Source organism: Musa acuminata, chromosome BXJ1-4 (genome assembly GCF_036884655.1).
Source record: "Musa acuminata AAA Group cultivar baxijiao chromosome BXJ1-4, Cavendish_Baxijiao_AAA, whole genome shotgun sequence".
Taxonomy (NCBI): Eukaryota; Viridiplantae; Streptophyta; class Magnoliopsida; order Zingiberales; family Musaceae; genus Musa; species Musa acuminata.
The window spans coordinates 21,879,817-21,905,477 of record NC_088330.1 but is presented as its reverse complement, the minus strand read 5'-3'; positions in this window follow the sequence as shown (position 1 = coordinate 21,905,477).

Genomic DNA, 25,661 nt, shown 5'->3' with positions numbered 1-25,661 from the left:
AGGTCATGCCTGCATCACCAAGAAATATATGATTGCTATCATTGCTATAATTTGCATTATGCCTTGTGTCAAGATATCAAACAAAAACTTGCATCGTACGAGCTGATATCTTACCATGTGATGAAATGCAACACTTGCTAAAATATAAGAAATGTGTGCATCATGTAATGATATCAAAATCTTACTTCACAGCTTTACATGTTGATATCTTACAAAGACATGAATTGCTACTATTATCATCATTCAAACTTGTAATATAAAATTTGAAAATGAATGTCAAGCCTTGACATCATCTTCAAAGAGATACATCATGATAGGAATCATGATGGGAATATGTCTCTTGAATTTATAAGGTTTTAAATTCAAGAATGACTTATCTTAAGAATGGCATATAGATAGGGGGAGTTAAGGTTAACTCCATTATCAATTGATTGTCATCATCAAAAAGGGGGAGATTGTTGAATCTCGGATTTTGATGATAAAGTCAATTGTCATTTGTTGTCTAATCTATGTGTTGAGATAAGTGTGCAGGATTAACTACGATGAAAGTAAGACATGCAGCAGGAGTTACGCCGGAGTCATGACAATGATCACGTTGGGAGTTCGAGAGCTCGACGGAAGTTCAGACAGTCGTCGGAGGTTCTGCGGGAACAAATCCGAGAAGTCCAGAAGCGTGACAAAGAAGCTCGTCAAAACTTGCCAAGTGGATCATCGCAAGTCCAGGAGTTTACCGGAAGTCCGCAGGAGCATCACCGAGGGTTCATCGGATGATCGACGGAAGTTCGCCGGAAACTCGCTGGAAGAAGCGATTGACGCACCGGAGCAAGCTGCAGAAATTGTCTTAGGATTTATCGTAGTTAGCACTAATGATTAAGTTGAAAATGGGAGGTGATCCCATTAGCTTAATCTTGGGGCAATTGGGCCCCTGAAAAACCCAAATTGGGCCGAATGGATCAACCCATTCGGACCCTAGTTGCTGTGGGAGGTGCAACCGCCCAAGCCAGGAGGTAGCACCGCCTGGGCTAAGTCGCCCAGGGAGACTGGGCGGTGCAACCGCCCCAGCCAGGAGGTGCAACCGCCTAGGCTCAGTCTCCGAGCGAGACTGGGCGGTGCAACCTCTCCTGACAAGAGGTGGCACCGCTTGAGCTCAAGTTTCGAGCTCTGCCAAGCGGTGCAACCGCCCAAGTCTGGAGGTGCAACCGCCTGAGCTCGGTCTTCGAGCTCTGGCAGAGAGGTGCAACCGCCCCTGACAGAGGTGGCACCGCCCAGAGGCTCAGTCTTCGAGCTCTACTAGGCGGTGCAACCGCCCCAGTCAGGAGGTGCAACCGTCTGATCCCGGAATTCCGGGAATTGACAGATTTGAGCTCCAAATTTGAACTGGGTTGGGGCCTATAAATACCCCACCCATTCAGCACTGAAAGGCAGCAACTTACACTCAAAATCTTGATATCTTTCTGTGATTCTTAGAGCTCAAAACTGTTGGAAAGACCAAAAGTTCTCCTCCTTCTGTTCTTCAAAGTTTGAGTTGTAAAGAGAGGAGAGAAAACTTCTGTAAGGGTTGTCTCCTAAGCCCGTCAAAAGGAGTGAATCTGTAAAAGGGTGGTTGGCCTTCGCCTATTGAAGGAAGGCCTCTAGTTGACGTCGGTGACCTCTTCGGTGGAGGAAGCCAAAAGTGGAGTAGGTCAAGATTGACCGAACCACTCTAAATCTCGGTTTGCATTTCCTTTGAGCATTTTACCTTCACTGCAAACTTCTCAAAAGCTTACTGCCTTCTGCGATTTTACGAACGAGTTTCTAAGTTCAGAACTTTCCAAATCTGCGTTTAGACATAAATCGACTTTTTTCGTACGATCATCATATTTCAGTTTACGTTTACGTTTTGATTTCAATCATAACTGATTACTGCCTTCTGCGATCTTACGAATAAGTTTCTAAGTTCGGGACTTTCTAAATCTGCGTTTAGACGTAAATATGCTTTTTCGTACGATCATCATATTGCAGATTGCGTTTACGTTTTGAGCTTTACCATAACTGCACACTGCCTTTATACTCTTGCTTAAACTGCGTCTTGTCTAATCAAGTGATTTACGAATCAGCATTTAGACGTAAATTAGTTTCTTCGTACGAACGTCGGATTTCAGTTTGCACCTATATTCTGGTTTTCATCATAGTTGCAAACTGCTTGCATAGATTGACTTTAATCTTGCTTAGTATCGACTTTCACACAGAAATTGTTTTTATCGTTCGAACGCAGCTTTCGGTTTTAATCACAGAAAGTTTTCCGCTGCACTAATTCACCCCCCCCCCCCCCCTCTTAGTGCTCTCGATCCTAACACAAATATCATCATTGAAATCATCAAGATCAAATCATCATCATGCTTAATTAAATATAAAATCGTCAAGCATGATACTTATATTATTTCATATAAGCATGCCTTTTTCATTTATATCAAATCAAAACATGCATCATTTTTAAAACCGAAAAAGCCACTTTCATTATAGTAAAAATCGATAGTCCATAAATCGCAAGAATCATCATGAATAATTTTAGAAAGATAAACTCATTAAACATGATTTCATAACATTTTTAATCAAAATCATTTTGTTTATCATAATATGCTATTTTCATGATTATTTTCAAAATTACTAGAACGATAAGCATAATTCCTAATTTTTTATATTTTCATTATTAAACATGTAATTTTCAATAAAATTAATTATAAACTAAATTAAAAATAACTCATGAAAAATATTATATAATTTCAAAATAAATTAAGGGCATTTTGATTACCTCATCGTCGAAAGCTGTTAAGGCATAGTTTGCCACCTCGCCTTTGTTGATTTTCTCCTCATCTTTGGAGGAGCTCGATTCATCCCAAAGTTCTTTCCTCTTCTTGTGTTCATAGCAAATAGTTACGTTCTTTTGTTCTTTAATTTTTGTTTCATGAACTTTTTAAATTTCATAGTGACGAGTTCAAGTTCACCATCACTTGAGCTTATGCTCGAGTAGTCTTCAATTGTTCTTAGTCTGAAATCCTTCCTATTCTTTGGAAGGTAGTTCTCAAGTTCTTTATGTGTATTGCACGTTATTTCATAGGTCATTAGAGACCCGATAAGTTCTTCGATCAAAAAAGTATTCAAATTTTTTGATTCTTGTATAGCCGTTATTTTCGAATCCCAATTCTTAGAAAGCGATCGTAAAATCTTGTTAATGAATTCAAAATTAGAAAAGTATTTGCCAAGAGCTTTTAAACCATTGATGACATCCGTAAAACGGGTGTACATGTCAATAACAGTTTCGCTCGGCTTCATTCGAAAAAGTTCAAAATCATGCATTAAAATATTAATTTTTAAATTTTTAACTTTGCTAGTGCCTTCATGTGTGATTTCGAGAGTGTGCCATATGTCAAAAGTCGTTTCGCACATAGAAACCCGATTAAACTCAGTTTTATCTAAGGTGCAAAACAATGCATTTATAGCCTTTGCATTTGGAGAAAAAGTCTTCTTATCCAAATCATTCCAATGGTTCATTGGAAGAGAAGACCTTTAAAAACCAAATTTGACTATGTGCCATAAATTGAGATTCAATGAAAGCAAGAAAACTCTCATTCGAGTTTTCCAATAAGTGTAGTCCATCCTATTGAAAAAGGGAGGACGAATAAGAGAAAGTCTCTCTTGAAAGCCGAAAAGAGCCATTTCTCTTGGGTGTTAAACCAAATAAGAAATCACGAGGCTTTGATACTAACTATTAGGAATGAGTCAGCACTAAGAGGGGGGGGGATGAATTAGTGCAGCAGTCAAATCCGTCTTCAAATCGGTTCCGAAAAATATCTTTGTATGATAAAACCGATTTTGAAATTCTTAACTTTGAAAGCAAAGTAAGAGTGTATTGAATGTAAAGCAAGTAAGGAGGTGAAATGGTTTACAGAAAAGATAAATTGCTCAAAGTAAAATGCAAACCAGATTTTAGAGTGGTTTGATCGTCGTGACCTATATTCACTTCGCCAATTCCTCTTCCGTCGGGGCTACCAACATCCACTATCGATCTTCCTTTAATCGACAAAGATCAATCTCCTTTTTACACCCCTCTTCTCCTTTTACCGGGTTTAGGAGACAACCCTTACAAGCACTCACTCCTCTCTCAAACTATTCTAACACTTAGACTAGAAGAGGAGGAATCTCAAGAGATTATAATAGAGTTTTTCTTTTTTTTAAATTCTCTGTGCTTGTGTGTGTTAACCAGGGATGAGAGAGGTATTAATAGGCTTCAAGTTGATTCAAACTTGGAGCCTAAAAAGGTCTTATCCTAGGTTTCTTGGGTACTAGCGGTATCACCGCTGGCAGCAGTGCTGCCAGTGGTACCATCGCCCAGGAATCCCAGGGTGCTGTTCCCCAGGCGGTGCCACCATCGGTTAGGGTTTCAGCACCCTAGTTAGGCCTTGAATCCGGCCCAAACCAGCCCACCTTTGGGCCTAGTTGGCGCCTAACAGAGTTGATGGGATTACCTCCCAATCACAACTCTAATTATGTGCTAACTATAATTCCTAAGACATAATCTAAGTAAGATAAGTCCGGTTTCTTTCGGCGATCTTCTGGCGAACTTCCGACGATCTCTCGACAATGTTCCGGCGGACTTCCGACAAGCTCTTGGATTACACATATTGGAAGACTAGAATGAGGATCTTCCTAATTTCATTAGATTTCAAATTATGGAATTTTGTAGAAAATGGGTTTCAAAAGTCTTCTCTTCTAATAAACAATTGGAATGAGTTGGAGAAGAAGACTTTCGCTTTAAACGCCAAGGCTATGAATGCCTTGTTTTATGCTTTAGATAAAAACGAGTTCAATCGTGTCTATTTATGAAACAACTTTTGATATTTGGCATGTTGAGAAATCTTTGGGGGGGCAACATCACATGCGCAGCGGAAGAACAAAAACAAAATCCCCTATTCCCAAACAAATGTTTGTCGTCGTGCGAAGATTGGTGTGCAAAATTCGTGAAATAGAAAATTACATATAGTAAAGATTATGTTACCTAGGGAGATCGTATATCCCTGAATCCTTGCAGATCTCTAGGAGAGGGTGAAGGAGGTCAAACGCCTTCCTCTCTAGCGGTGATCCACACACCAGGGCTGCGACGACGCTCCTCAAAACTCCAGGCCTGCTCTCAGGTGGAGAGGGGGAGGAGAATAGGAGAGGCAAGCAAAAGCTCTAGCCTAAGAACCACTGAATCCCTTCTATTTATAGAGGTTCCCTATCAACTTAACCCTAATGAATCCTCCCCTATTGGGTATTGGATCTTCATCTAATTGCCCAAGCCTCTTAGATTAATGGATCTCTATCCAATAATCTCTCATGGGCTTTTATTGGATCTCGTCTATGGGATCAAATAATTCAGGGGCTTATTGGATATCCAATAAGATAGGGGCTCTGGCGGATATCTTATATCCGAACCTCTACTCATCGTAACACCTACCATATGTGTGTGACCCTTTAGGCCCAATATCGAGTTGGCCGTGAGTCATACCTATTTGAACTCCTTCTAGCTCAGTAAATTATTATCTCTATAATAATTCACTCGACTCATCGACTACATATGTACTAGGCCACTACGCTGTAGTCCCTAGACGATATAGGGGAATCCAATCCATTGGACCTATTTGTCCTCAGTTACCATGTACCAATAGTCTCTCATCCATCTAATATCCTAGAGACCGTATACCGGGCATGGTGCTGTCAAACCCATACGGTTTCTTCTTGAGTCTTGCTCTTAATCGGATTCTCCTAGAGAATTCTTTCTCTCTCAATCCGAATGACCCTAGCTAGGGATTTGTCTAAGCAACAACACATGGGACATTCCTCTAATGACGCAAAGAGTGGATGATCCTCTATCGACACTCAATAGCCCCCATAACGTTGACTGTCACTCCCGATGATCGACTGTACTAGATTTGGGATATCCAAACCTATAAGTCTAGTATCAAAGAATGAAGCACTCATACAGGACATCCTTGGTGTCTCAAGTGTGAGGACCAAATACACCACTGGGACTACGAAATCGCTGTTTGACAATAAGATATCATCAACCATCCAACATTCCGTAAGTGGATCAATCAGTGAACTCATTCTCTAATAAGCACCTATACTATATCCCTAGTGTCCCCATACGAGTAGTTATGAGATTGGCTACATTCATCAAATGGACGAGTATATAGCACACCAATCTGTCCGGTTATCTCGATGTCCCTCTCGAGTAACCTATGACCATGATTATTTAGGATTTGCGTTTAAAGATGAATCAGTCTCATTATCGTGATCTCATCACGATCCGATTCCCATTGCATAGATCCAAGGACATCACAATATATACATACATATATACAATAGTCAAAATAAAGTGATAAATGTTAAAATATATTAAGCAAAATGACTGCATGTCAAGTCATATATGTCATCACTCACGTGATTAGCTTGTTGGGCACCTATGACTAGTATGACACACACTCGAAGTGACTCATGAAGGCACTAGTAGAGTAAAGGAGTCGAAAATTAATCTTTTAGTGCACACTTATGAGTTGTTTCAAATGAAACCAAGTGAGACCATTGGAGACATGTACACCCGATTTACGGATGTCGTCAATGGTCTAAAAAGACTTGGTAAAAGTTTCTCGAATTTTGAACTTATAAAAGGAATAAATTTAAAATTTTAAAAAGGAATAAATTTATAAAAATTTATAAAAAAGGAATAAATTTAAAAATGACACTAAAAATAATTTGAACCCAAGAAAGATAATGTGATATGCTATGAATGCAAGAAGCCGGGACATTACAAGAGCGAATATCCCATAGCAAAAAAGAAGTAACCAAAGAAGAAGAAGGCTCTTAAAGTAACATTGGACGACTCAAGTGCATCCGAAAAAGAGGAGCCAACCAACACCGAGCAAGTTGCTCACTATGCACTAATAGCTATAGGAGATGAGGTAACAAGTTCATTAGACATAAATTTATCTTTCGATAAACTTTTAAGTGCTTTTTATGAATTGTTTGATGAATGTAGAACCTGAGTAAAAAGTATAACTCTTTGAAAAAGGAACATGCTTCTCTTGTTAGCAATTTTGATAGACTAAAAATTGAGCATGATGATAGTTTAGCTCCCTGCACAAAATGCCATGAAGTAGAAACACTTAGAAAGGAAAACTTGTTACTCAAAGAAACCTTAGAAAAGTTTGAGGTTGGTAGCAAGTCCTTGAATATGATCCTTGCCAATAAGGGTCATGTTCATAGAAAAGGCAGAATCGGATTTGTGAGTAGCTCTCACCAAAATCTAACCACCTTTATTAAAGGGCCTACTTTATATGTTTCACCCCGAAACAAATACAACTTTTTTTGTAAATTTGGGCATATTTCTTACCATTGTCTATTTAAGAAATATAGGCCACACAAATTGATTTGGGTTCTTAAAGGAACCATAAAGAACTCCATGCAAAATGATAAGTTAAGTCGATCAATTTTTGAGGCACCCAAGGTCAAATGGTACCTAAAAATCATCCTTTTTTGTAGAAACATTTACCATCACAAGCTAGGAGCAAGAGATGGTACATTGATAGTGGATGCTCAAGGCATATGACCGGAGATCTATCTTAATTCTCTAAGCTCACTAGCCTAGACGAAGGATATGTCACCTTCAGAGACAACAATAAGGATAAAATCATTGGCAAAAGAATCATAGGTAACAAATCGAACTTCTTTATTGAAGATGTGTTATTAGTTGATGGCTTAAAGCATAACCTTTTAAGTATTAGTCAATTGTGTGATAAAAGATACATAATTAGATTTGAATCCAATGCTTGTATTATTGAAAAACCACACAAAAATACATCTATGATTGCCTTAAAACAAAATAATATATACACTATCGACATTGATCATCTTTGTAATAAAATATGTTTTTCGATTGTGAATGATAATGCTTGGCTTTGGCATAGGAGATTAGGTCATGCTAGCATGAAACTAATCTCTCAAATCTCATCTAAAGAACTTGTAAAAGGAATTCCTCACATAAAGTTCATTAAAGACAATGTGTGTGATGCATGTCAACTAGAAAAATAAATAAATGGTAGTTTCAAACCAAAGAACCAAATAAGCACCTCTAGACCATTGCAATTGATCCATATGGACTTGTTTACGAGTTTGAAAATGATTTCGTAAATGCATAGAGATTTCGATTCGACAATGAATGACTTAGTGAAATTAGCTTGAGTAAAGTGAGAAGATAAAACCTGAAAGCTTGCTGCTATGTAAATAACGGTTTAAGAAAGGTAAACACTCACATATTCAAGGAACACACCAATTTAAAGTGGTTCGGTCAAAATGACCTACATCCACTTGTGAAGCCTTCTTCGATGAGGCTCCCAACTTCCACTAGCAAATCACTTTCAAGGGGAAGGACAAATACCCCTCTTACAACTTTTTAGAAGTGGTTCACACTCTTACAGATTTTCAAAAAGAAAGAGGGAGGTGAACACTCAAGCAATTGAAAACAAGACTTGCTAAAGACTTTACTAAGGCTTTATCTCAATCTCTAACTTCTCAAATGTTGTATTCTCTACTGAGAATTGAGGGGTTTTTATAGACTATAAGAGGATTCAAATTTGAGCTCCAAATTTAAATTCTCTTGGGTTCCCGAAGCTGGCGGTGCCACCGCCTGTCAATATCATATTGACCGTTAACTGGCGGTGCCACTGCCCGACCTTTCAGGTGTTGGGCGGTGCCACCGCCCAGTCCGGTGGTGCCATCGCCAGACCTCTTGGGTGCTGGGCAATGCCACCGCCTAGTCCGACGGTACCACTGCTCGATCCTCAGGTTCTGGGCGGTGCCACTGCCCAGTCCGGCGGTTCCACTACTCGGTCCTACGGGTCACTAGATGGGCTTCAAATCTGGCCCAAACTAGGTAATATCGGGCCTAGTTGGCCCCTAACCAGGATACAAGATTATCCCTTAATCCTAACCCTAATTACATGTAAACTACGCAACTGAAAACATAGTCCTAAGCAAGTTTTCAACCAACAAACGTCAAGTCTCCTTCCGACGAGCTTTCTAGCGATCTTCCGGTGGACTTCCAATACACCCTCAGATTTCTTCCGATAGACTCCCAATAGTCTCCCGATCTTGTGGCGAGTTCAGTGAGTAGCCGAGCCTTCTCAGTGATCTCCACGAACCTCCGACGATCTCTTCGGCGGAATTTCGAAAACTCCAACAAGTCCCCGATTTCTTCTCGGTTGGTTCCGGTAGCATCTCCGATGAATCTTCGAACTCTCAAACACCCATCAAACTTGACTCCGGTAGACTTACTTTATGTCTTCAAGCTATCATAGTTAAACCTGCATATGTAAAATAAAACTTCGATCTAGACAATTAATCCTAAGCAATTAATCAAATTGTCTAGCAGTAAAGATAAGATGCTCAAAGTAAATACAAACCGAGATTTAGAGTGGTTCGGTCAATCTTGACCTACTCCACTTTTGGCTTCCTCCATCGACAAGGTCACCAATGTCAACTAGAGGCCTTCCTTCAATAGGCGAAGGCCAACCACTCTTTTACAGTTTTACTCCTTTTGACAGGCTTAGGAGACAACCCTTACAGAATTTTCTCTCCCCTCTTTAAAGATCAGAACTTGGAAGAAAAGAGGGAGAAGAACTTTTGGCCTTTACAATAATTTTAAGCACTAAGAATCACAGAATAAGATCAGGATTTTGGTGTTTTTTTTAGTGCCCTTTCAGTGCTGAATGGGTGGGGTATTTATAGGCCCCAACTCAGTTTGAATTTGGAGCTCAAAATTGCCAATTCTCGGAATTCCGGGATCTGGCGGTTGCATCGCCTGACTGAGGCGGTTGCACCTCCTACCATAGCTCGAAGACCAAGCTCATGGGCGGTGCCACCTCTGTCAGGGGCGGTTGCACCTCCTGCCAAAGCTCGAAGACCGAGCTCAGGTGGTGCCACCGCCTCACTGAGGCGGTTGCACCGCTCAGCCAGAGCTCGGAGACCGAGCCCAAGCGGTGCCACCTCTTGGCTGGGGCGGTTGCACCGCCCAGTCTCGCTCGGAGACTGAGCCCAGGTGGTGCCACCGCCTGGCTTGGGCGGTTCAACCACCTGACAGAAATCAGGGTCCGAATGGGTTGATCCATTCGACCCAATTTGGGTTTTTTAGGGGTCCAATTGCCCCAAGATTAAGTTAATGGGATCACCTCCCATTTCCAACTTAATCATTGTGCTAACTACGATATTTCCTAAGACATTTACTGCAACTTGCTCCGGTGCGTCAATCGCTTCTTCCGGCGAACTTCCGTCGATCATCCGATGAACCCTCGGTGATGCTCCTACGGACTTCTGGCAAACTCCTGGACTTGCGATGATCCACTTGGCGAGTTCCGACGAGCTTCTTTGGCAAGCTCATGGACTTCTCGGATTTGTTCCCGTAGAACCTCCGACGACTGTCCGAACTTCCGTCGAACTCTCGAACTCCCAACGTGATCATTGTCTTGACTCCGACGTAACTCCTACTGCATGTCTTTCTTCCATCGTAGTTAATCCTGCACACTTAAAACAAAACATCGATCGAGACAATTAATCCTAAGCAATTAACCAAGTTGTCCGGCATGTCATTGGTCCCTCGACGCTTCGTCCGATTCTTCGGCGCATCATCCTCTCCTGCAGCCTATTGCCCAATCGTCCAGTTGACTCCGCAACTCCGATATCCTTGGCACAATACCTGCTCTTCTTGGTCCGATGCCTGAGTCCACGGCCCGAAGCCTTCTGTCGATACGTCGACCGATCCACCTGCCCGACGTCCAATCTTCTAACATGTTCCTCCGGCACAACATTATTTTCCTGCTTTAATTGTCTCATCCTGATCAAAGCATCCTACGTCACTCAAAACGCAGATTAAATCATAAACATATATCAAGTAGTTTCATCATCAAAATACAAGATTCAATATCCGCAACTCCGATATCCTTGGTGCAATACCTGCTCTTCTTGGCCCGAAGCCTTCTGTCGATATGTCGACTGATCCACCGGCCCGACGTCCAATCTTCTGACATGTTCCTCCGGCACAACATGATTTTCCTACTTTAATTGTCTCATCCTAATCGAAGCATTCTGCATCACTCAAAATGCATATTAAATCATAAACACATATCAAGTGGTTTCATCATCAAAATATGAGATTCAACAATCTCTCCCTTTTTTATGATGACAACCACTTGATGACGGAGTTAACTTTAACTCCCGGAGTTTAAACAAACTCCTCCTATCAATATGTGTTAGGACTCTAGCTTGGAGAGTCTTAATTGAGAGGGACATTCATGTAAAACCTACCTAAGCCGACCCCTATTAAAGAGGTGAAGAGGCCGGTTAGGGTTAGGAGGTTGTTTCTTAGAGAAGAATAAGGAGTTGTAAAGGAATAGGAGTCTTGAGTAGGAGTCCTATTAGGAGTTGGTTATAAGTAGGAGTCTTGAGTAGGAATCCTATTAGGAGTTAGGGTTTAGAAGCCCTATAAATAGTCATGTATTCCTCCTCTTTTCACAAGCAATAGATGAATCTTTTCTGCAGCCTTTGAGTAGCAACTTGGAGGGAGAAACCCCTATAGAGTTCCAAGGAGGCCGATCCCCCCTAAAGAGATCAACCCCAAGTTTAGAATCTGTAAGGGTTCTAACACCTGGTATCAGAGCAGTGTTCTTGGCGTCTCGCTGCCCTTCCACAGCCATCTATCAACCCTCCACAACCATCCAAAGCAATTCCCACAATTGCTTAAAAGATCGTCGCTGAATTCCGCCATCATCTCCACCACTACGGATCATCCTTTGATCTCCCTGTGAATTGCAACAGGTTCTAGTTTCCTACCTTACTGCTGCTGCAATTTAGTTATCCTTATTCGAAAATCCAAAAAAAAAAAAAATTGTTCCTATATTGCTGCATAAACTTTTCGTCACAAAGTTTTCATCTCTACGACGAAAGATACATTGCAGAATTCCAGCAGCATAGCACCATCTGTTTGATCTTGCTACTATGCTTTTTCTATCCAAATTTCTACGATATTTTTATGACATCTTTGACACTTCCTAACAGTGGATTTCCCTTTAGTTTCATAGAAAAATTCTCAATATAAACTACTGATCTTTTATGTCCAATCTGCTACACTTGAAAATCTATGCTGCAGAAAATTTCAGCCGCATATTGTTGCCTTAACCTATCTATTTGCAATCTTTTTTAAATGAAATTTTTTATACACTTTATAGATCATCTTGGCTTCCATCTAAGATTGATCTATTGAGAAATTCATCTCAAAAAATGATTTTGTGTTGCTGCAAATTTTCATCGTAGACCACTGAAATTTTTCGACGAGAATTCTGCTATCGCAACTTACACCAATTTTCTTGCTGTTACTGCCGAAATTTTCTTGATTAAATTGGACATCCTTGCTGTCATATAAACTAAGATATTGCTGTCAATTCTCTCCTCAAATCTCTCAAATTTTTTGTGGAGATTTCATCAAGAATCCGCTGTTTCTTCAACGATAATTCTGCTCTTACAATACAACACAATTCTGCAGCAAACTTCCACCGATTTCTATCAAAACTTTGCTGCCATCTACCATAGATCTAAAACTTTAATCCACAGCCCTAAAACTCTGCCAAACCACACCCTCAAACTATACCCAAAACAGCCACAAAACAAGCCTAAACTGCAGCCTACATCTACCAATCCACCAACCCTTTCGACCATTACTTCTCTCAACCTATATATGCCTTTAACCCGTCAACAAAAGAGAGATCTTAACATCACAGATTTGCAGGCATATACGATGGCATCTGAGGAGGCAATCAATGCTAAATTCAAAGCTTTTGAGGCACGAATGGAGGATAAGATTCAGACTCTCCTTACCGAATTCAGTTTGGGCCGACCACCAAGCTCGAAAAAGTCACATCAAGGAGAGAGCTCTAACCAATTGCATCAAGCCCAAAGAGATGACTTCCAAGAAAGGGGAGGTGCTATGACCGACCCCAACTATTCACGTATGAGAGTGGACTTCCCTAGATGGGAAGAAGGAGACCCAATTGGTTGGATCTCGCGCGCAGAGCGATATTTTCGGTACCATAAAACTACGGACGCATCCATGGTGGAAATTGCAGCTATCCATCTTGAAGGGGATGCCATATAGTGGTTTGACTAGTTTGAGAACACTTATGGAGTCCTTTCATGGCGACAATTCAAAGAAGGATTGCTGATCCGCTTCAGACCAACCGATTACGAGAATATTGACGGACAATTAACAAAGATTCGACAAACCTCCACCATTCAGGAGTATCAAACCAGGTTTGAAAGGTTATCTAATTAAACTCATGATTGGTCTCAAAAATAGCTATTGATGACCTTCATTGAGGGCTTGAAGCCAGAGATCCGGGGAGAAGTTAAAGCGCGACAACCGTACACGCTTATGGCAGCCATCTCTTTCGCACGACATCAAGAGGAGCGATTAAATCATGAAGCTTGGAGGACTAGAGTTACTCCTCAACCAGAAATACCAAAGCCCTCAGCCCCCCCTACTGTTGATCGAGTCCTTGCACCAAAGAAGTTGACAAGAGAAGAGCTTCGGGAGCAATCTGCGAAGCGGTTATGTTGGCATTGCGACGAGCCGTAGAGTTAGAAGCATTGCTGTAGAAAAGGGAGACTTCTTTTGATTGAACCAATAGAAGAAGAGGTCATTGAGCATTCAAAAGAGAGCCTTAAACATAACGAAGAAGATGCGGAAGAAGAGCCACAACCGATCGATGTTTCAGTACACACACTAGTTGGCTACTCAAACCTGCAAACGATGAAAGGGAGACTTCTTATGATTGAACCAATAGAAGAAGAGGTCATTGAACATTCAAAAGAGAACCTTGAATATAAAGAAGATGTGGAAGAAGAGCCACAACTGACTGATGTTACAGTACACGCACTAGCCGGCTACTCAAACCCGCAAACGATGAAAGTTGGAGGCCTTCTCAAACAACAACCGATCATTGTTCTAATCGACACGGGCAGTACTACTAACTTCCTAAATAGTAAGCTTGCTGTTTGGATAGCATTACCTATCGAGAATCGCTACAGGTTTGATGTTAAGGTCACCGACGGACGAATTTTGAATTGTGATCGTAGGCGCCCACAGGAGAAACTATTGCTGTAGGACCAAGAGATAATTGCATATTTCTTCCTTCTCCCTCTTAACAATCATGAGGCCATGCTTATAATTAAATGGTTGATGACATTAGGTGATATTTTCTGAAATTTTATGAAACTAATTATGAAATTTTACAGTAAGGAGAAACAGGTGACATTGCACGGGAAACGTGGGGGCGACATAACAACGATTTGCACACAACAAATGGAGAAGGTTTTGCATAAAGAATGCAGTGGCTCTTTCGTACAACTTGAGCAGCAAACTAAGGGAGAGCCAACAGAATTTGAAGATCCAAATCTACTTCCTTTGCTTGCTGAATTTTTAAATATATTTGACGAACTGCGCAACCTACCTCTTACCCGTCGGCATGATCATTGTATAACGATCCTTCCAGGCAAATCTTTAGCAAATGCTCAGCCATATCAGTATCCACATCTCCAGAATGATGAAATAGAAAGGATTATAAAAGAGATGCTCGAAACAGGAGTTATTCGGCCAAGTTGCAACCTCTACTCTTCACCGGTGCTACTTGTACGTAAGAAGGACGGAACATGACGAATATGCATTGATTACCGAGCTCTCAATGGCATAACCATCAAGGACAAATACCTTATTCTAATAACAAATGAATTGCGAGATGAAAGGGAGCACAAATCTTCACAAAGTTGGACCTTTGATCGGGGTATCATCAAATACAAGTGTGCAAAGAAGATATACCGAAAACTACCTTTTGAACACACAACAACCACTACGAATTTTTGCTTTCTTCAACAGAAGGTGGAATATCTTGGGCATATCATATCAGAGGAAGGTGTGGCAGTGGACTCCTTCAAAATTGGAGCAATGCAAAACTAGTCGACCCTGAGAAACATAAAATTGCTACATGGCTTTCTGGGTTTAACAGGCTACTACCGCAAGTTCTTGAAGAACTATGAAAAGATCAGTACACCACTTACTTCCTTACTGGAAAAAGATGTCTTCCAATGGTTGGACAGATCCTCCGCTGCCTTCGACAAACTTGAGGTAGCCATGACGACGATGCCGGTGCTGACACTACCAGATTTCAACCGACCCTTCATTATTGAGGCCGACGCATCTGGAGTCGGAATTGGAGTCATTCTCATGCAAGATGGTCGACCACTCGCATACACTAGCAAGGCATTATCTCCCTCCCATCAAAATCAGTCAACATATGATAAGGAGATGCTCGCCATTATGCGCGCAGCAACGAGGTGGAGACCCTACTTGATTGGTCGACGATTTCAAATTAAAACCGACCATAAAAGCCTCAAGTACTTTTTGGAGCGAAAGATATCATCCCCTGAGCAGCAAAAATGGGTAACAAAACTTCTTAGATTTGATTATGAAATAACTTACAAAAAGGGGAAAGAGAATGTTCTTAAAGATGCGCTTTAGCAGCTACCCGAGCAAGCTGAAGTTTCGATCGTTTCACTTCCGACCAGCGACTTATTTGAGGATATTAAGATGGAATGGCAGGAAGATTCAAAGACTAGTAAGATTATAAAAAAATTGGAGGAAGCACCAAGCTTCGTGGCTCGTTAAAATTGGGACTCAAAAGAATTACACTATAAGGGATGCATTATACTTATGACAAATTCTACTTACATCTTCACAAGCAGATTTTGGACAAAGTTATTCCATATGCAGGATATTAAATTAAAAGGGAGTACGACATATCACTCACAAACCGATGGCCAGACGAAAGTTGTAAATAGGTGCTTGGAGACAGCCCAAAGCCACCCACCAAATAAGACTACTCAGGGAGAACTCCAGACCCAGCCAAGTGCCATTATTGATCGATGGATCGTGACTCGACGACGACGACCCACTAATGAAGTGCTAAGAAAGTGGGCTAACCTACCAATAGAAGATGCCACTTGGGAGAACTATGACGACTTGAAGATCAAATTCCCAGAATTCATAAATCATCAGCCTCGAGGACAAGGCTGATTTGAAGAGGGCAGGTCTGTTAGGACTCTAGCTTGGAGAGTCCTAATTGAGAGGGACATTCATGTAAAACCTACCTAAGCCGACCCCTATTAAAGAGGTGAAGAGGCCGGCTAGGGTTAGGAGGTTGTTTCTTAGAGAAGAATAAGGAGTTGTAAAGAAATATGAGTCTTGAGTAGGAGTCCTATTAGGAGTTGGTTAGAAGTAGGAGTCTTGAGTAGGAGTCCTATTAGGAGTTAGGGTTTAGAAGCCCTATATATAGTCATGTATTCCTCCTCTTTTCACAAGCAATGGATGAATCTTTTCTGCAGCCTTTGAGCAGCAACTTGGAGGGAGGAACCCCTATAGAGTTCCAAGGAGGTCGATCCCCTAAAGAGATCAACCCCAAGTTTAGAATCTGCAAGGGTTCTAACAATATGCTATATTGATAGAACCTTGAATTCAAGCCGAATTTAAGTCATTGCAATTATTCATTATGAATATTTACAACACGTCATCATGCATAACATGATCATACTTCTCCCCCTTTGTCATCAACAAAAAGGAGAAGTGTTACTTTCTATGTGTTTGAGATATAAAGTTCAATACATTGCATGAAAAAATATAGTGTTAAATTTTATCATCATGTAATCGAGCAATTAAAGATGTGCTAGTTTAGCATGTTTACTTTTCTTGAGATAGCAACTGTTTGCTTCTCTTTAGACTACAAGCTAGCAATTTTTATGATATGCAAGTTTTGTTACATGCAAGCTAGTAAAAAATTTCGAAAGCAAATGCAAGATAGCTTTCTTGTGTAAGTTCATGATTCTTGCTTCCTATTGCAATGTGCAAGTTTTTGAAATATCTAAGTTCAACACATTGCATAATTAACATAATCTTCTAGTTTTATCATCATGTAATTTTGTTATTATCATCGATATGTAAGGTAGTATGATAGCAATTACTACAACATACAAGCTAGCAAATTTTACAACACTTTTAGAACATGCAAGCTAGCAGTTTTGAGATGTTCAAGAAAGCATCCCTTGCTTCTTGAAATACGCAAGTTTGCTAGATGTGCAAGTTAGCATGTTTTGCTTCTTGAGATAGGCAAGATTGCACATTTGGTATGTAAATTTATAGTATGCAAGTTATCAACTTTTACACATAAAAAGTTAGCAAAAAGATGTGCAAGATGGACTATTTTGCCTCTTTTCAAAATATGTAACTTAGCACATATTGCTTCTTTGAGATATGCAAGATAACACTTTCGCTTGAGATTACAAGATAGCATTTCTTGCTTTTGAGTTGAGCAAACTAATAAGTTTTGCCCCTTTTTGGGATATGTACATTTGCAATTTTTGCTTCTCTTGTCTTGTGCAAGTTAGCTGGCTAGCTAGCAAGCTAGCTATCTCTTCCTTTGTCATTGTCAAAAAGAAAGGAAGACCCTTTATATCAATTTCTAAATCATGACAAAGGTAAGTATCAATCTTATTTGTGCATCATTATGTTTTCAAATTAAAATATGCACAACTTCAAAACTTTACATTTGTATCCTTACTTCATGCATTATACAAATAAATTAATCATCATTATGAGCATATTATATATGATATTCAAGCATTCATGATACATTATTTTGGCAACATGATCATAGCTTTTCAAATGATGGTATCTAAATGTCAAAGTTCATTACATCCTATGATCATTAACTTCTCATTTGTATTTCATACATTATTCAAAATATCAAGAGAATTTTGGTGATGAAATATACATTTCATGAATGCAAGAAATTTACATAATAAAATTCAAGTCATAAATTATCAAGATGTCGAGTAGCATAGGTTAATTTGAATAAATCATTTTTAGTGAATACCAAGAAGAATCACATCATGAAAGAATTTTGATTCGTGGAAAAAATTTCATGTATCGAGAAATGAAGATGATAATTTATAAAAAAATTATTACAAGTTATATTTAAGAGAAAAATCATCATTCGTTTTCAACTCATTCAATTTGTCAAATCAATATCATGATTTTGATATAACTCATTTCAAATTCAAATCATTAACTCAAAATCATTTTCAAGAGATTCATATAAATCAATAAGATAGAGAAAAACAATTTTCACTAACAATGATTTTCTCTTTCTAATTATTTAAATTCATGTCATTTATTTCATTTATGCTAGATAAATATTTGCATCAACATTTAGGATCGAAAAATGAATTTTGTCATAAAAACCATCAAGATCAATAAACCACAAAAATTATTATGTACAACTTTACAATCTCATGCATAAAATCATCAAATCATAGTATCAAAATTTCAATATTTTCATTCCATCATTTTGCATTGGTTTTATTGAACATAATTTTGAATGATTCTTATAGATAACTAAAACTTCTTTAGTTTTAATTTATGTGATTGACTTTATATTAGCATGCTCAAATTTTGTTCTTAAGTCAAAACCATACATCATGTTTGACAACCAAAGACAAGGTCATCAAGCCTTCCATTCAAAAGTCATGCATCATTATTAAGCATGATATTAAACTTCTCAATATTTTCATTAAGACATCAAGCATGGTTTCAATGAAAATCACAAATCATCAAAATACACATTCTTACTTCTCAAGCACATATATAAGATTTATATTTAACATTTTATTGCATTTTTATTTTTAAACATTAAATTATTAAACATGTAATTTTTAAGAAAATTAATCCTAAACTAAATTAAAAATAACTCATGAAAAGTATTATGTAATTTTGAAATAAATAAGGGGGATTTCAATTATCTCATCGTTGAAAGCGGTTAAGGCGTAGTTTGCCACCTCGCCATTCTTAATTTTCTCGTCATCTTCGGAGGAGCTCAATTCATCCCAATTTGTGTTCTTCTTCTTATGTTCAAAGCAAGTAGTTCCGTTCTTTTTGCTTTTTAATTTTTGTTTCATTTGTAGTTTAAGTTCATTATCACTTGAGCTTATGCTCGAGTGGTCTTCATGTGTTCTATGTCCCAAATCCTTCCTGTCGTTTGGAAGGTTATTCTCGAGTTCCCTTTTTGTCATATTGTTTATTTCGTAGGTCATTAAAGACCTAATTAGTTATTCGAGAGGAAATGTCTTAAGGTCCTTGGCCTCTTGAATGGCCGTAACTTTTGGATCCCAACTTTTTGGAAGGGATCTTAAGATTTTAGTTACTAGTTCAAAGTTAGAAAAACTTTTACCAAGAGTTTTGAGTCCATTGATGACATCCGTGAAACGGGTGTACATGTCTCTGATGGACTCACTTGGTTTCATTCGGAAAAGTTTGTAAGAGTGCACAAGAATGTTGATTTTGGACTCTTTCACTCAGCTAGTGCCTTCATGAGTGACCTCAAGAGTTCTCCAAATATCAAAAGCCGAATCATAAATCGAAATGTGATTAAATTCATTTTTGTCAAGTGCACAATATAAGGCATTCATAGCCTTTGCATTTAAAGCAAAAACTTTCTTCTCCGATTCATCCCATTCGCTCATCGGAAGAGAAGATTTTTGAAATCCGTTTTCAACAATATTCCAAAGCTCGAGATTCAATGAAAGTAAGAAAACTCTCATTCGAGTTTAACAATAAGTGTAGTCCATCCCATTGAAAAAGGGAGGACGAATAAGAGAGTGACCCTCTTGAAAGCCGTAAAGAGCCATTTCTATTTGGGTGTTAAACCAAAGTAGAAAATCGTGGCTCTGATACCAATTGTTAGGATCGGAGTGATAGTAAGAGGGGGGGGGTGAATTAGTGCAGCGGATTAAAACTCGTAAGTTTGAAAACGATTTCGTAAATGCGTAGAGATTTCGATTCGACAATGAATGACTTTGTAAAAGTAGCTCGAGTAAAGTAAGAAGATAAAACCCAAAAGCGTGCTGCTATGTAAATAACGGTTTAAGAAAGGTAAACATTCACACGTTCAAGGAACACACCAATTTAAAGCGGTTCGGTCAAAATGACCTACATCCACTTGCGAAGCCTTCTTCGATGAGGCTCTCAACTTCTACTAGTAAATCACTTTAAAGGGGAAGGACAAATATCCCTCTTACAACCTTTAACAAGTGGTTCACACTCTTACAGATTTTCAAAAAGAAAGAGGGAGGTGAACACTCAAGCAATTGAAAACAAGACATGCTAAAGACTTTGCTAAGGCTTTATCTCAATCTCTAACTTCTCAAAGGTTGTATTCTCTATTGAGAATTGAGGGGTATTTATAGACCCCAAGAGGATTCAAATTTGAGCTCCAAATTTGAATTCTCTTGGGTTCCCGAAGCTAGCGGTGCCACTGCCTGTCGGTGGCGATGCCACCGCCTGTCGGTGGCGGTGCCACCGCCCAACCTTTCGGGTGCTGGGCGGTGCCACCGTCGGACCTCTCGGGTGTTGGGCGGTGCCACCGCCGGACCTCTCGGGTGCTAGGCGGTGCCACCACCCAGTTCGGCGGTACCATCGCCCGATCCTTGGGTTCTGGGCGGTGCCACCGCCCGGTCCTACGGGTTACTAGATGGACTTCAAATTTACCCCAAACTAGGTAATATCGGGCCCAATTGGCCCCTAATCAGGATATAGGATTATCCCTTAATCCTAACCCTAATTACATGCAAACTATGCAACTGAAAACATAGTCCTAAGCAAGTTTTCAACCGACAAACAACGAGTCTCCTTCCGACGAGCTTTCCGACGATCTTCTGATGGACTTCCGATATACCCTCGGATTTCTTCCGACGGACTCCCAGCAGGCTCCCAATCTTGTGGCGAGTTCAGCAAGTAGTCAAGCCTTCTCGGTGATCTCCGTGAACCTCCGACGATCTCTTCGACGGATTTCCAAAAACTCCGACAAGTCCCCGATTTCTTCTCGGTTGGTTCCGGCAGCATCTCCGATAAATCTTCGGACTCTCAAACACCCATCGAACTTGACTCCGGTAGACTTGCTTTATGTCTTCAAGCTATCGTAGTTAAACCTGCATATATAAAACAAAACTTTGATCTAGACAATTAATCCTAAGCAATTAATCAAGTTGTCTAGCATGTCATTGGTCCCTAGATGCTCCGTCCGATTCTTTGGCGCATCGTCATCTTTTGTGGCCTATTGCCCACTCGGTCATTTATCTCCGCAACTCCGATATCCTTGGTGCAATACCCGCTCTTCTTGGCCCGATGCTCGAATCCACGGCCCAAAGTCTTCTGCCGATACATCGACCGATCCACCGGCTCGACGTCCAATCTTCTGACATGTTCCTCCGGCACAACATGATTTTCCTGCTTTAATTGTCTCATCCTGATCGAAGAATCCTTCATCACTCAAAATGCAGATTAAATCATAAACACATATCAAGTGGTTTCATCATCAAAATACGAGATTCAACAGAGTCTATTCAAGTGGTTTTTAATGAAGTTTCCGAAACTGAGAAAAATGATTTTGAAGACGATCTTAACTTTGATGCTTTAAATTTAATTGAAACCCTTTCTCCATCTAGCATCTTGAATCTTCTTCCGAAACATCCTTACCCAAGGAATGGAAGTATGTAGATGCTCATCCTTAGGAGGTAATTATAAGAGACACATCCAAAGGGGTTCAAACTCGTTCTTCTCTTAAGAATTTTTATGTAAACGCCGCTTTTCTCTCCCAAATTGAACTTAAATGCATTGTCGAGGCCTTGAAAGATGATTCATAGCTTATCGCAATGCAAGAAGAGTTGAATTAATTTGAGAGAAATGAGGTGTGTAAGCTTGTTCTTAGGCCAAATGACCATTTAGTTATTGGTACTAAATGGGTCTTTAGAAATAGGCAAGATAAATTTGATATCATCGTTAGAAACAAGGCTAGATTAGTGGCCAAGTGTTTCAACAAAAAAGAAGGTATCGATTATGAAGAAACCTTCGCTCCTGTGGCACGATTAGAAGCCATAAGGATGCTCCTTGCCTATGCTAGTAGTAATAATTTTAAGTTCTTTCAAATGGATGTTAAAAGTACTTTTCTTAATGGTTTTATTTCCGAAGAAGTTTATGTTGAACAACCTCCCAGATTTGAGAATCATAATTTCCCTAATCATGTGTTTAAATTGACTAAAGCTCTCTATGGATTAAAACAAGCCCCAAGGGCTTGGTATGAGAGATTTAGCTCCTTTCTTATTCAAGGTAATTTCTCTAAAGGCAAGGTCGATACTACATTGTTAATTAAAAATTTTAAAAATAATTTCTTTATTATTCAAATTTATATTGATGATATTATTTTTGGGTCTACTAATGAATCTTTATGCGAATCATTTGCAAAGAGTATGAGTCTAGAATTTGAAATGAGTTTGATGGGGGAACTAACCTTCTTTTTAGGCTTATAAATCAAACAACTTAATGATGTCATTTTCATTAGTCAAACAAAATATGCATTAGACTTGCTAAAACGATTTAATATGGATAGTTTGAAAGCTATCAATACTCATATGAGTACTGTTAGGACTCTAGCTAGGAGAGTCCTAATTGAGAGGGACATTCTGCTAGGACTCTGTTAGGACTCTAGCTAGGAGAGTCCTAATTGAGAGGGACATTCTATTAGGACTCTAGCTAGGAGAGTCCTAATTGAGAGGGACATTCATGTAGGAGTTTTTTCTTAGAGAAGAATTAGGAGTTGTAAGGGAATAGGAATCTTGAGTAGGAGTCCTATTAGGAGTTGGTTAGAAGTAAGAGTCTTAAGTAGGAGTCCTATTAGGAGTTAGGGTTTAGAAGCCCTATAAATAGCCATGTATTCCTTCTCTTTTCTTAAGCAATAGATGAATCTTTTCTACAGCCTTTGAGCAGCAACTTGGAGGGAGGAACCCCTATAGAGTTCCACAGCCATCCATCAACCCTCCATAACCATCCAAAGCAATTCCCACAATTGCTTAAAAGATCGTCGTCGAATTCCACCATCATCTCCACCACCGCAGATCATCCTTTGATCTCCCTGTGAATTGCAACAAGTTCTGGTTTCCTACCTTATTGCTGCTGCAATTTAGTTATCCCTATTCGAAAATCCAAAAAAAAAAAAATTTCATTCCTATATTGCTGTAAATTTTCTTGTTGTTATTGCCGAAATTTTCTTGATTAAATTGGACATCCTTGCTGTCATATAAACTGAGATATTGCTGTCAATTCCCTCCTCAAATCAATCAAATTTTTTATGGAGATTTCGTCAAGAAACCGCTGTTTCTTCGACGATAATTCTACTCTTACAAGACAACACAATTCTACAGCAAACTTTCACTGATTTCTATCAAACCTATATATGCCTTTAACCCGTCAACAAAAAAGAGATTTTAACATCACATATTTGGAGTCATATACTATGGCATCTGAGGAGGCAATCAATGCTAAATTTGAAGCCTTTGAGCCACGAATGAAGGATAAGATTCGGACTCTCCTTACCGAATTCAGTTAGGGCCGACCACCAAGCCCGAAGAAATTACATCAAGGAGAGAGCTCTAACCAATCACATCATGCCCAAAGAGATGACTTCCAAGAGAGGGGAGGCTCTATGACCGACCCCAACTATTCGCGCATGAGAGTGCACTTCCCTAGATGGGAAGAAGGAGACCCAATTGGTTGGATCTCGCGTGCGGAGCGATATTTTCGGTACCATAAAACTGCGGATGCATCCATGGTGGAAATTACAGCTATACATCTTGAAGGGGATGCCATACAATGGTTTGACTGGTTTGAACACACATATGGAGTCCTTTCATGGTGACAATTCAAAGAAGGACTACTAATCTGCTTCGGACCAACTTATTACGAGAACATTGACGGACAACTAGCAAAGATCCAACAAACCTCCACCATTCAGGAGTACCAGACCAGGTTTGAAAGGTTATCTAATCAAACTCGTAATTGGTCTGAAAAATAGTTATTGGGGACCTTTATTGAGGGCTTAAAGCCGGAGATCCGGGGAGAAGTTAAGGCGCGACAACCTTACACGCTTATGGCAGCCATCTCTTTCGCACGACTTCAAGAGGAGCGATTGAACCATGAAGCCCGGAGGACTAAGATCACTCCACGACCTACAATACTAAAGCCCTCAGCCCCCCCTACTATCAACTGAGTCCCTGCACCGAAAAGGTTAACAAGAGAAGAACTTCGGGAGCGATCTGCGAAGGGGTTATGTTGGCATTGTGACAAGCCGTGGAGCTGCGAGCATCACTATAAAAAAGGTAGACTTCTTATGATTAAACCAGTAGAAGACGAGGTCATTGAACATCTAGAAGAGAGCCTTGAACATGAAGAAGAAGATATGGAAGAAGAGCCACAGCAGACCGACATTATGGTACACGCACTAGCCGGCTACTCAAATCCGCAAATGATGAAAGTAGGAGGCCTTCTCAAATAATAGCCGATCACTATTCTCATCAACATGGGTAGCACTAATAACTTCCTGAATAGTAAGGTTGCTGCTCAGATGGCACTGCATATTGAAGGTTGCAGCAAGTTCGATGTAAAGGTTGCCGACGGCAGAATCCTAAAGTGCGACCAAAGATGCCAGCAGGTGAAACTATTACTGCAAGACCAAGAAATTATCACCGATTTCTTCCTCCTACCAATCGATGACTATGAGGCAGTGCTTAGTATAGAATGGCTGACTACACTAGGTGATGTCTCTTGGAACTTTTCTAAATTAATTATGAAATTCTACTGTAAGGGCAAACAGATCATCCTACGCGGGAAGCGCGGAAGTAACGTTACCACTGTTTCGACCCAACGAATGGAGAAAGTTTTACACAAGGTAAATGGTGGCTTTTTGATGCACCTCCATAAGCAACCAGAGGGGATGAAAATAGAAATTGAAGATCAAAATCTTGCCCAATTGCTTACTGAATTTGCCGACATATTTGCTGAACCGTGCGGTCTTCCTCCTTCTCGGCAACATGACCATCGAATTCCAATCCATCCGGGCAAGCCACCAGCGAACACTCGACCGTACCAATATCCTCACCTCCAGAAAGATGAAATTGAAAAGATCGTAAAGGAGATGCTTGAAACAGGGGTGATTCGGGGTGATTCGACCAAGTTGCAGCCCCTATTCCTCACCGGTGCTACTTGTACGCAAGAAGGACGGAACTTGGCGGATGTGCATCGACTACCGAGCTTTAAATGGCATCACCGTCATGGACAAATACCCAATACCAGTGGTGGATGAACTTCTTGATGAATTGAAAGGAGCTCGAGTCTTCACGAAGTTGGACCTCTGATCCGGTTACCACCAAATTTGGGTATGTGACGATGACATTCCAAAAACTGCATTTCGCACACATGATGGCCATTATGAATTCTTGGTAATGCCTTTTGGACTCACTAATGCTCCTTTAACCTTTCAAAGTCTCATGAATGATATATTTCGGAGCTTTCTTCGTAAATTTGTGCTGGTATTTTTTGATGATATTCTCATTTACAGCCCTTCTCTTGAGACTCACTTTCAGCATTTACGGATTGTTTTGATGAT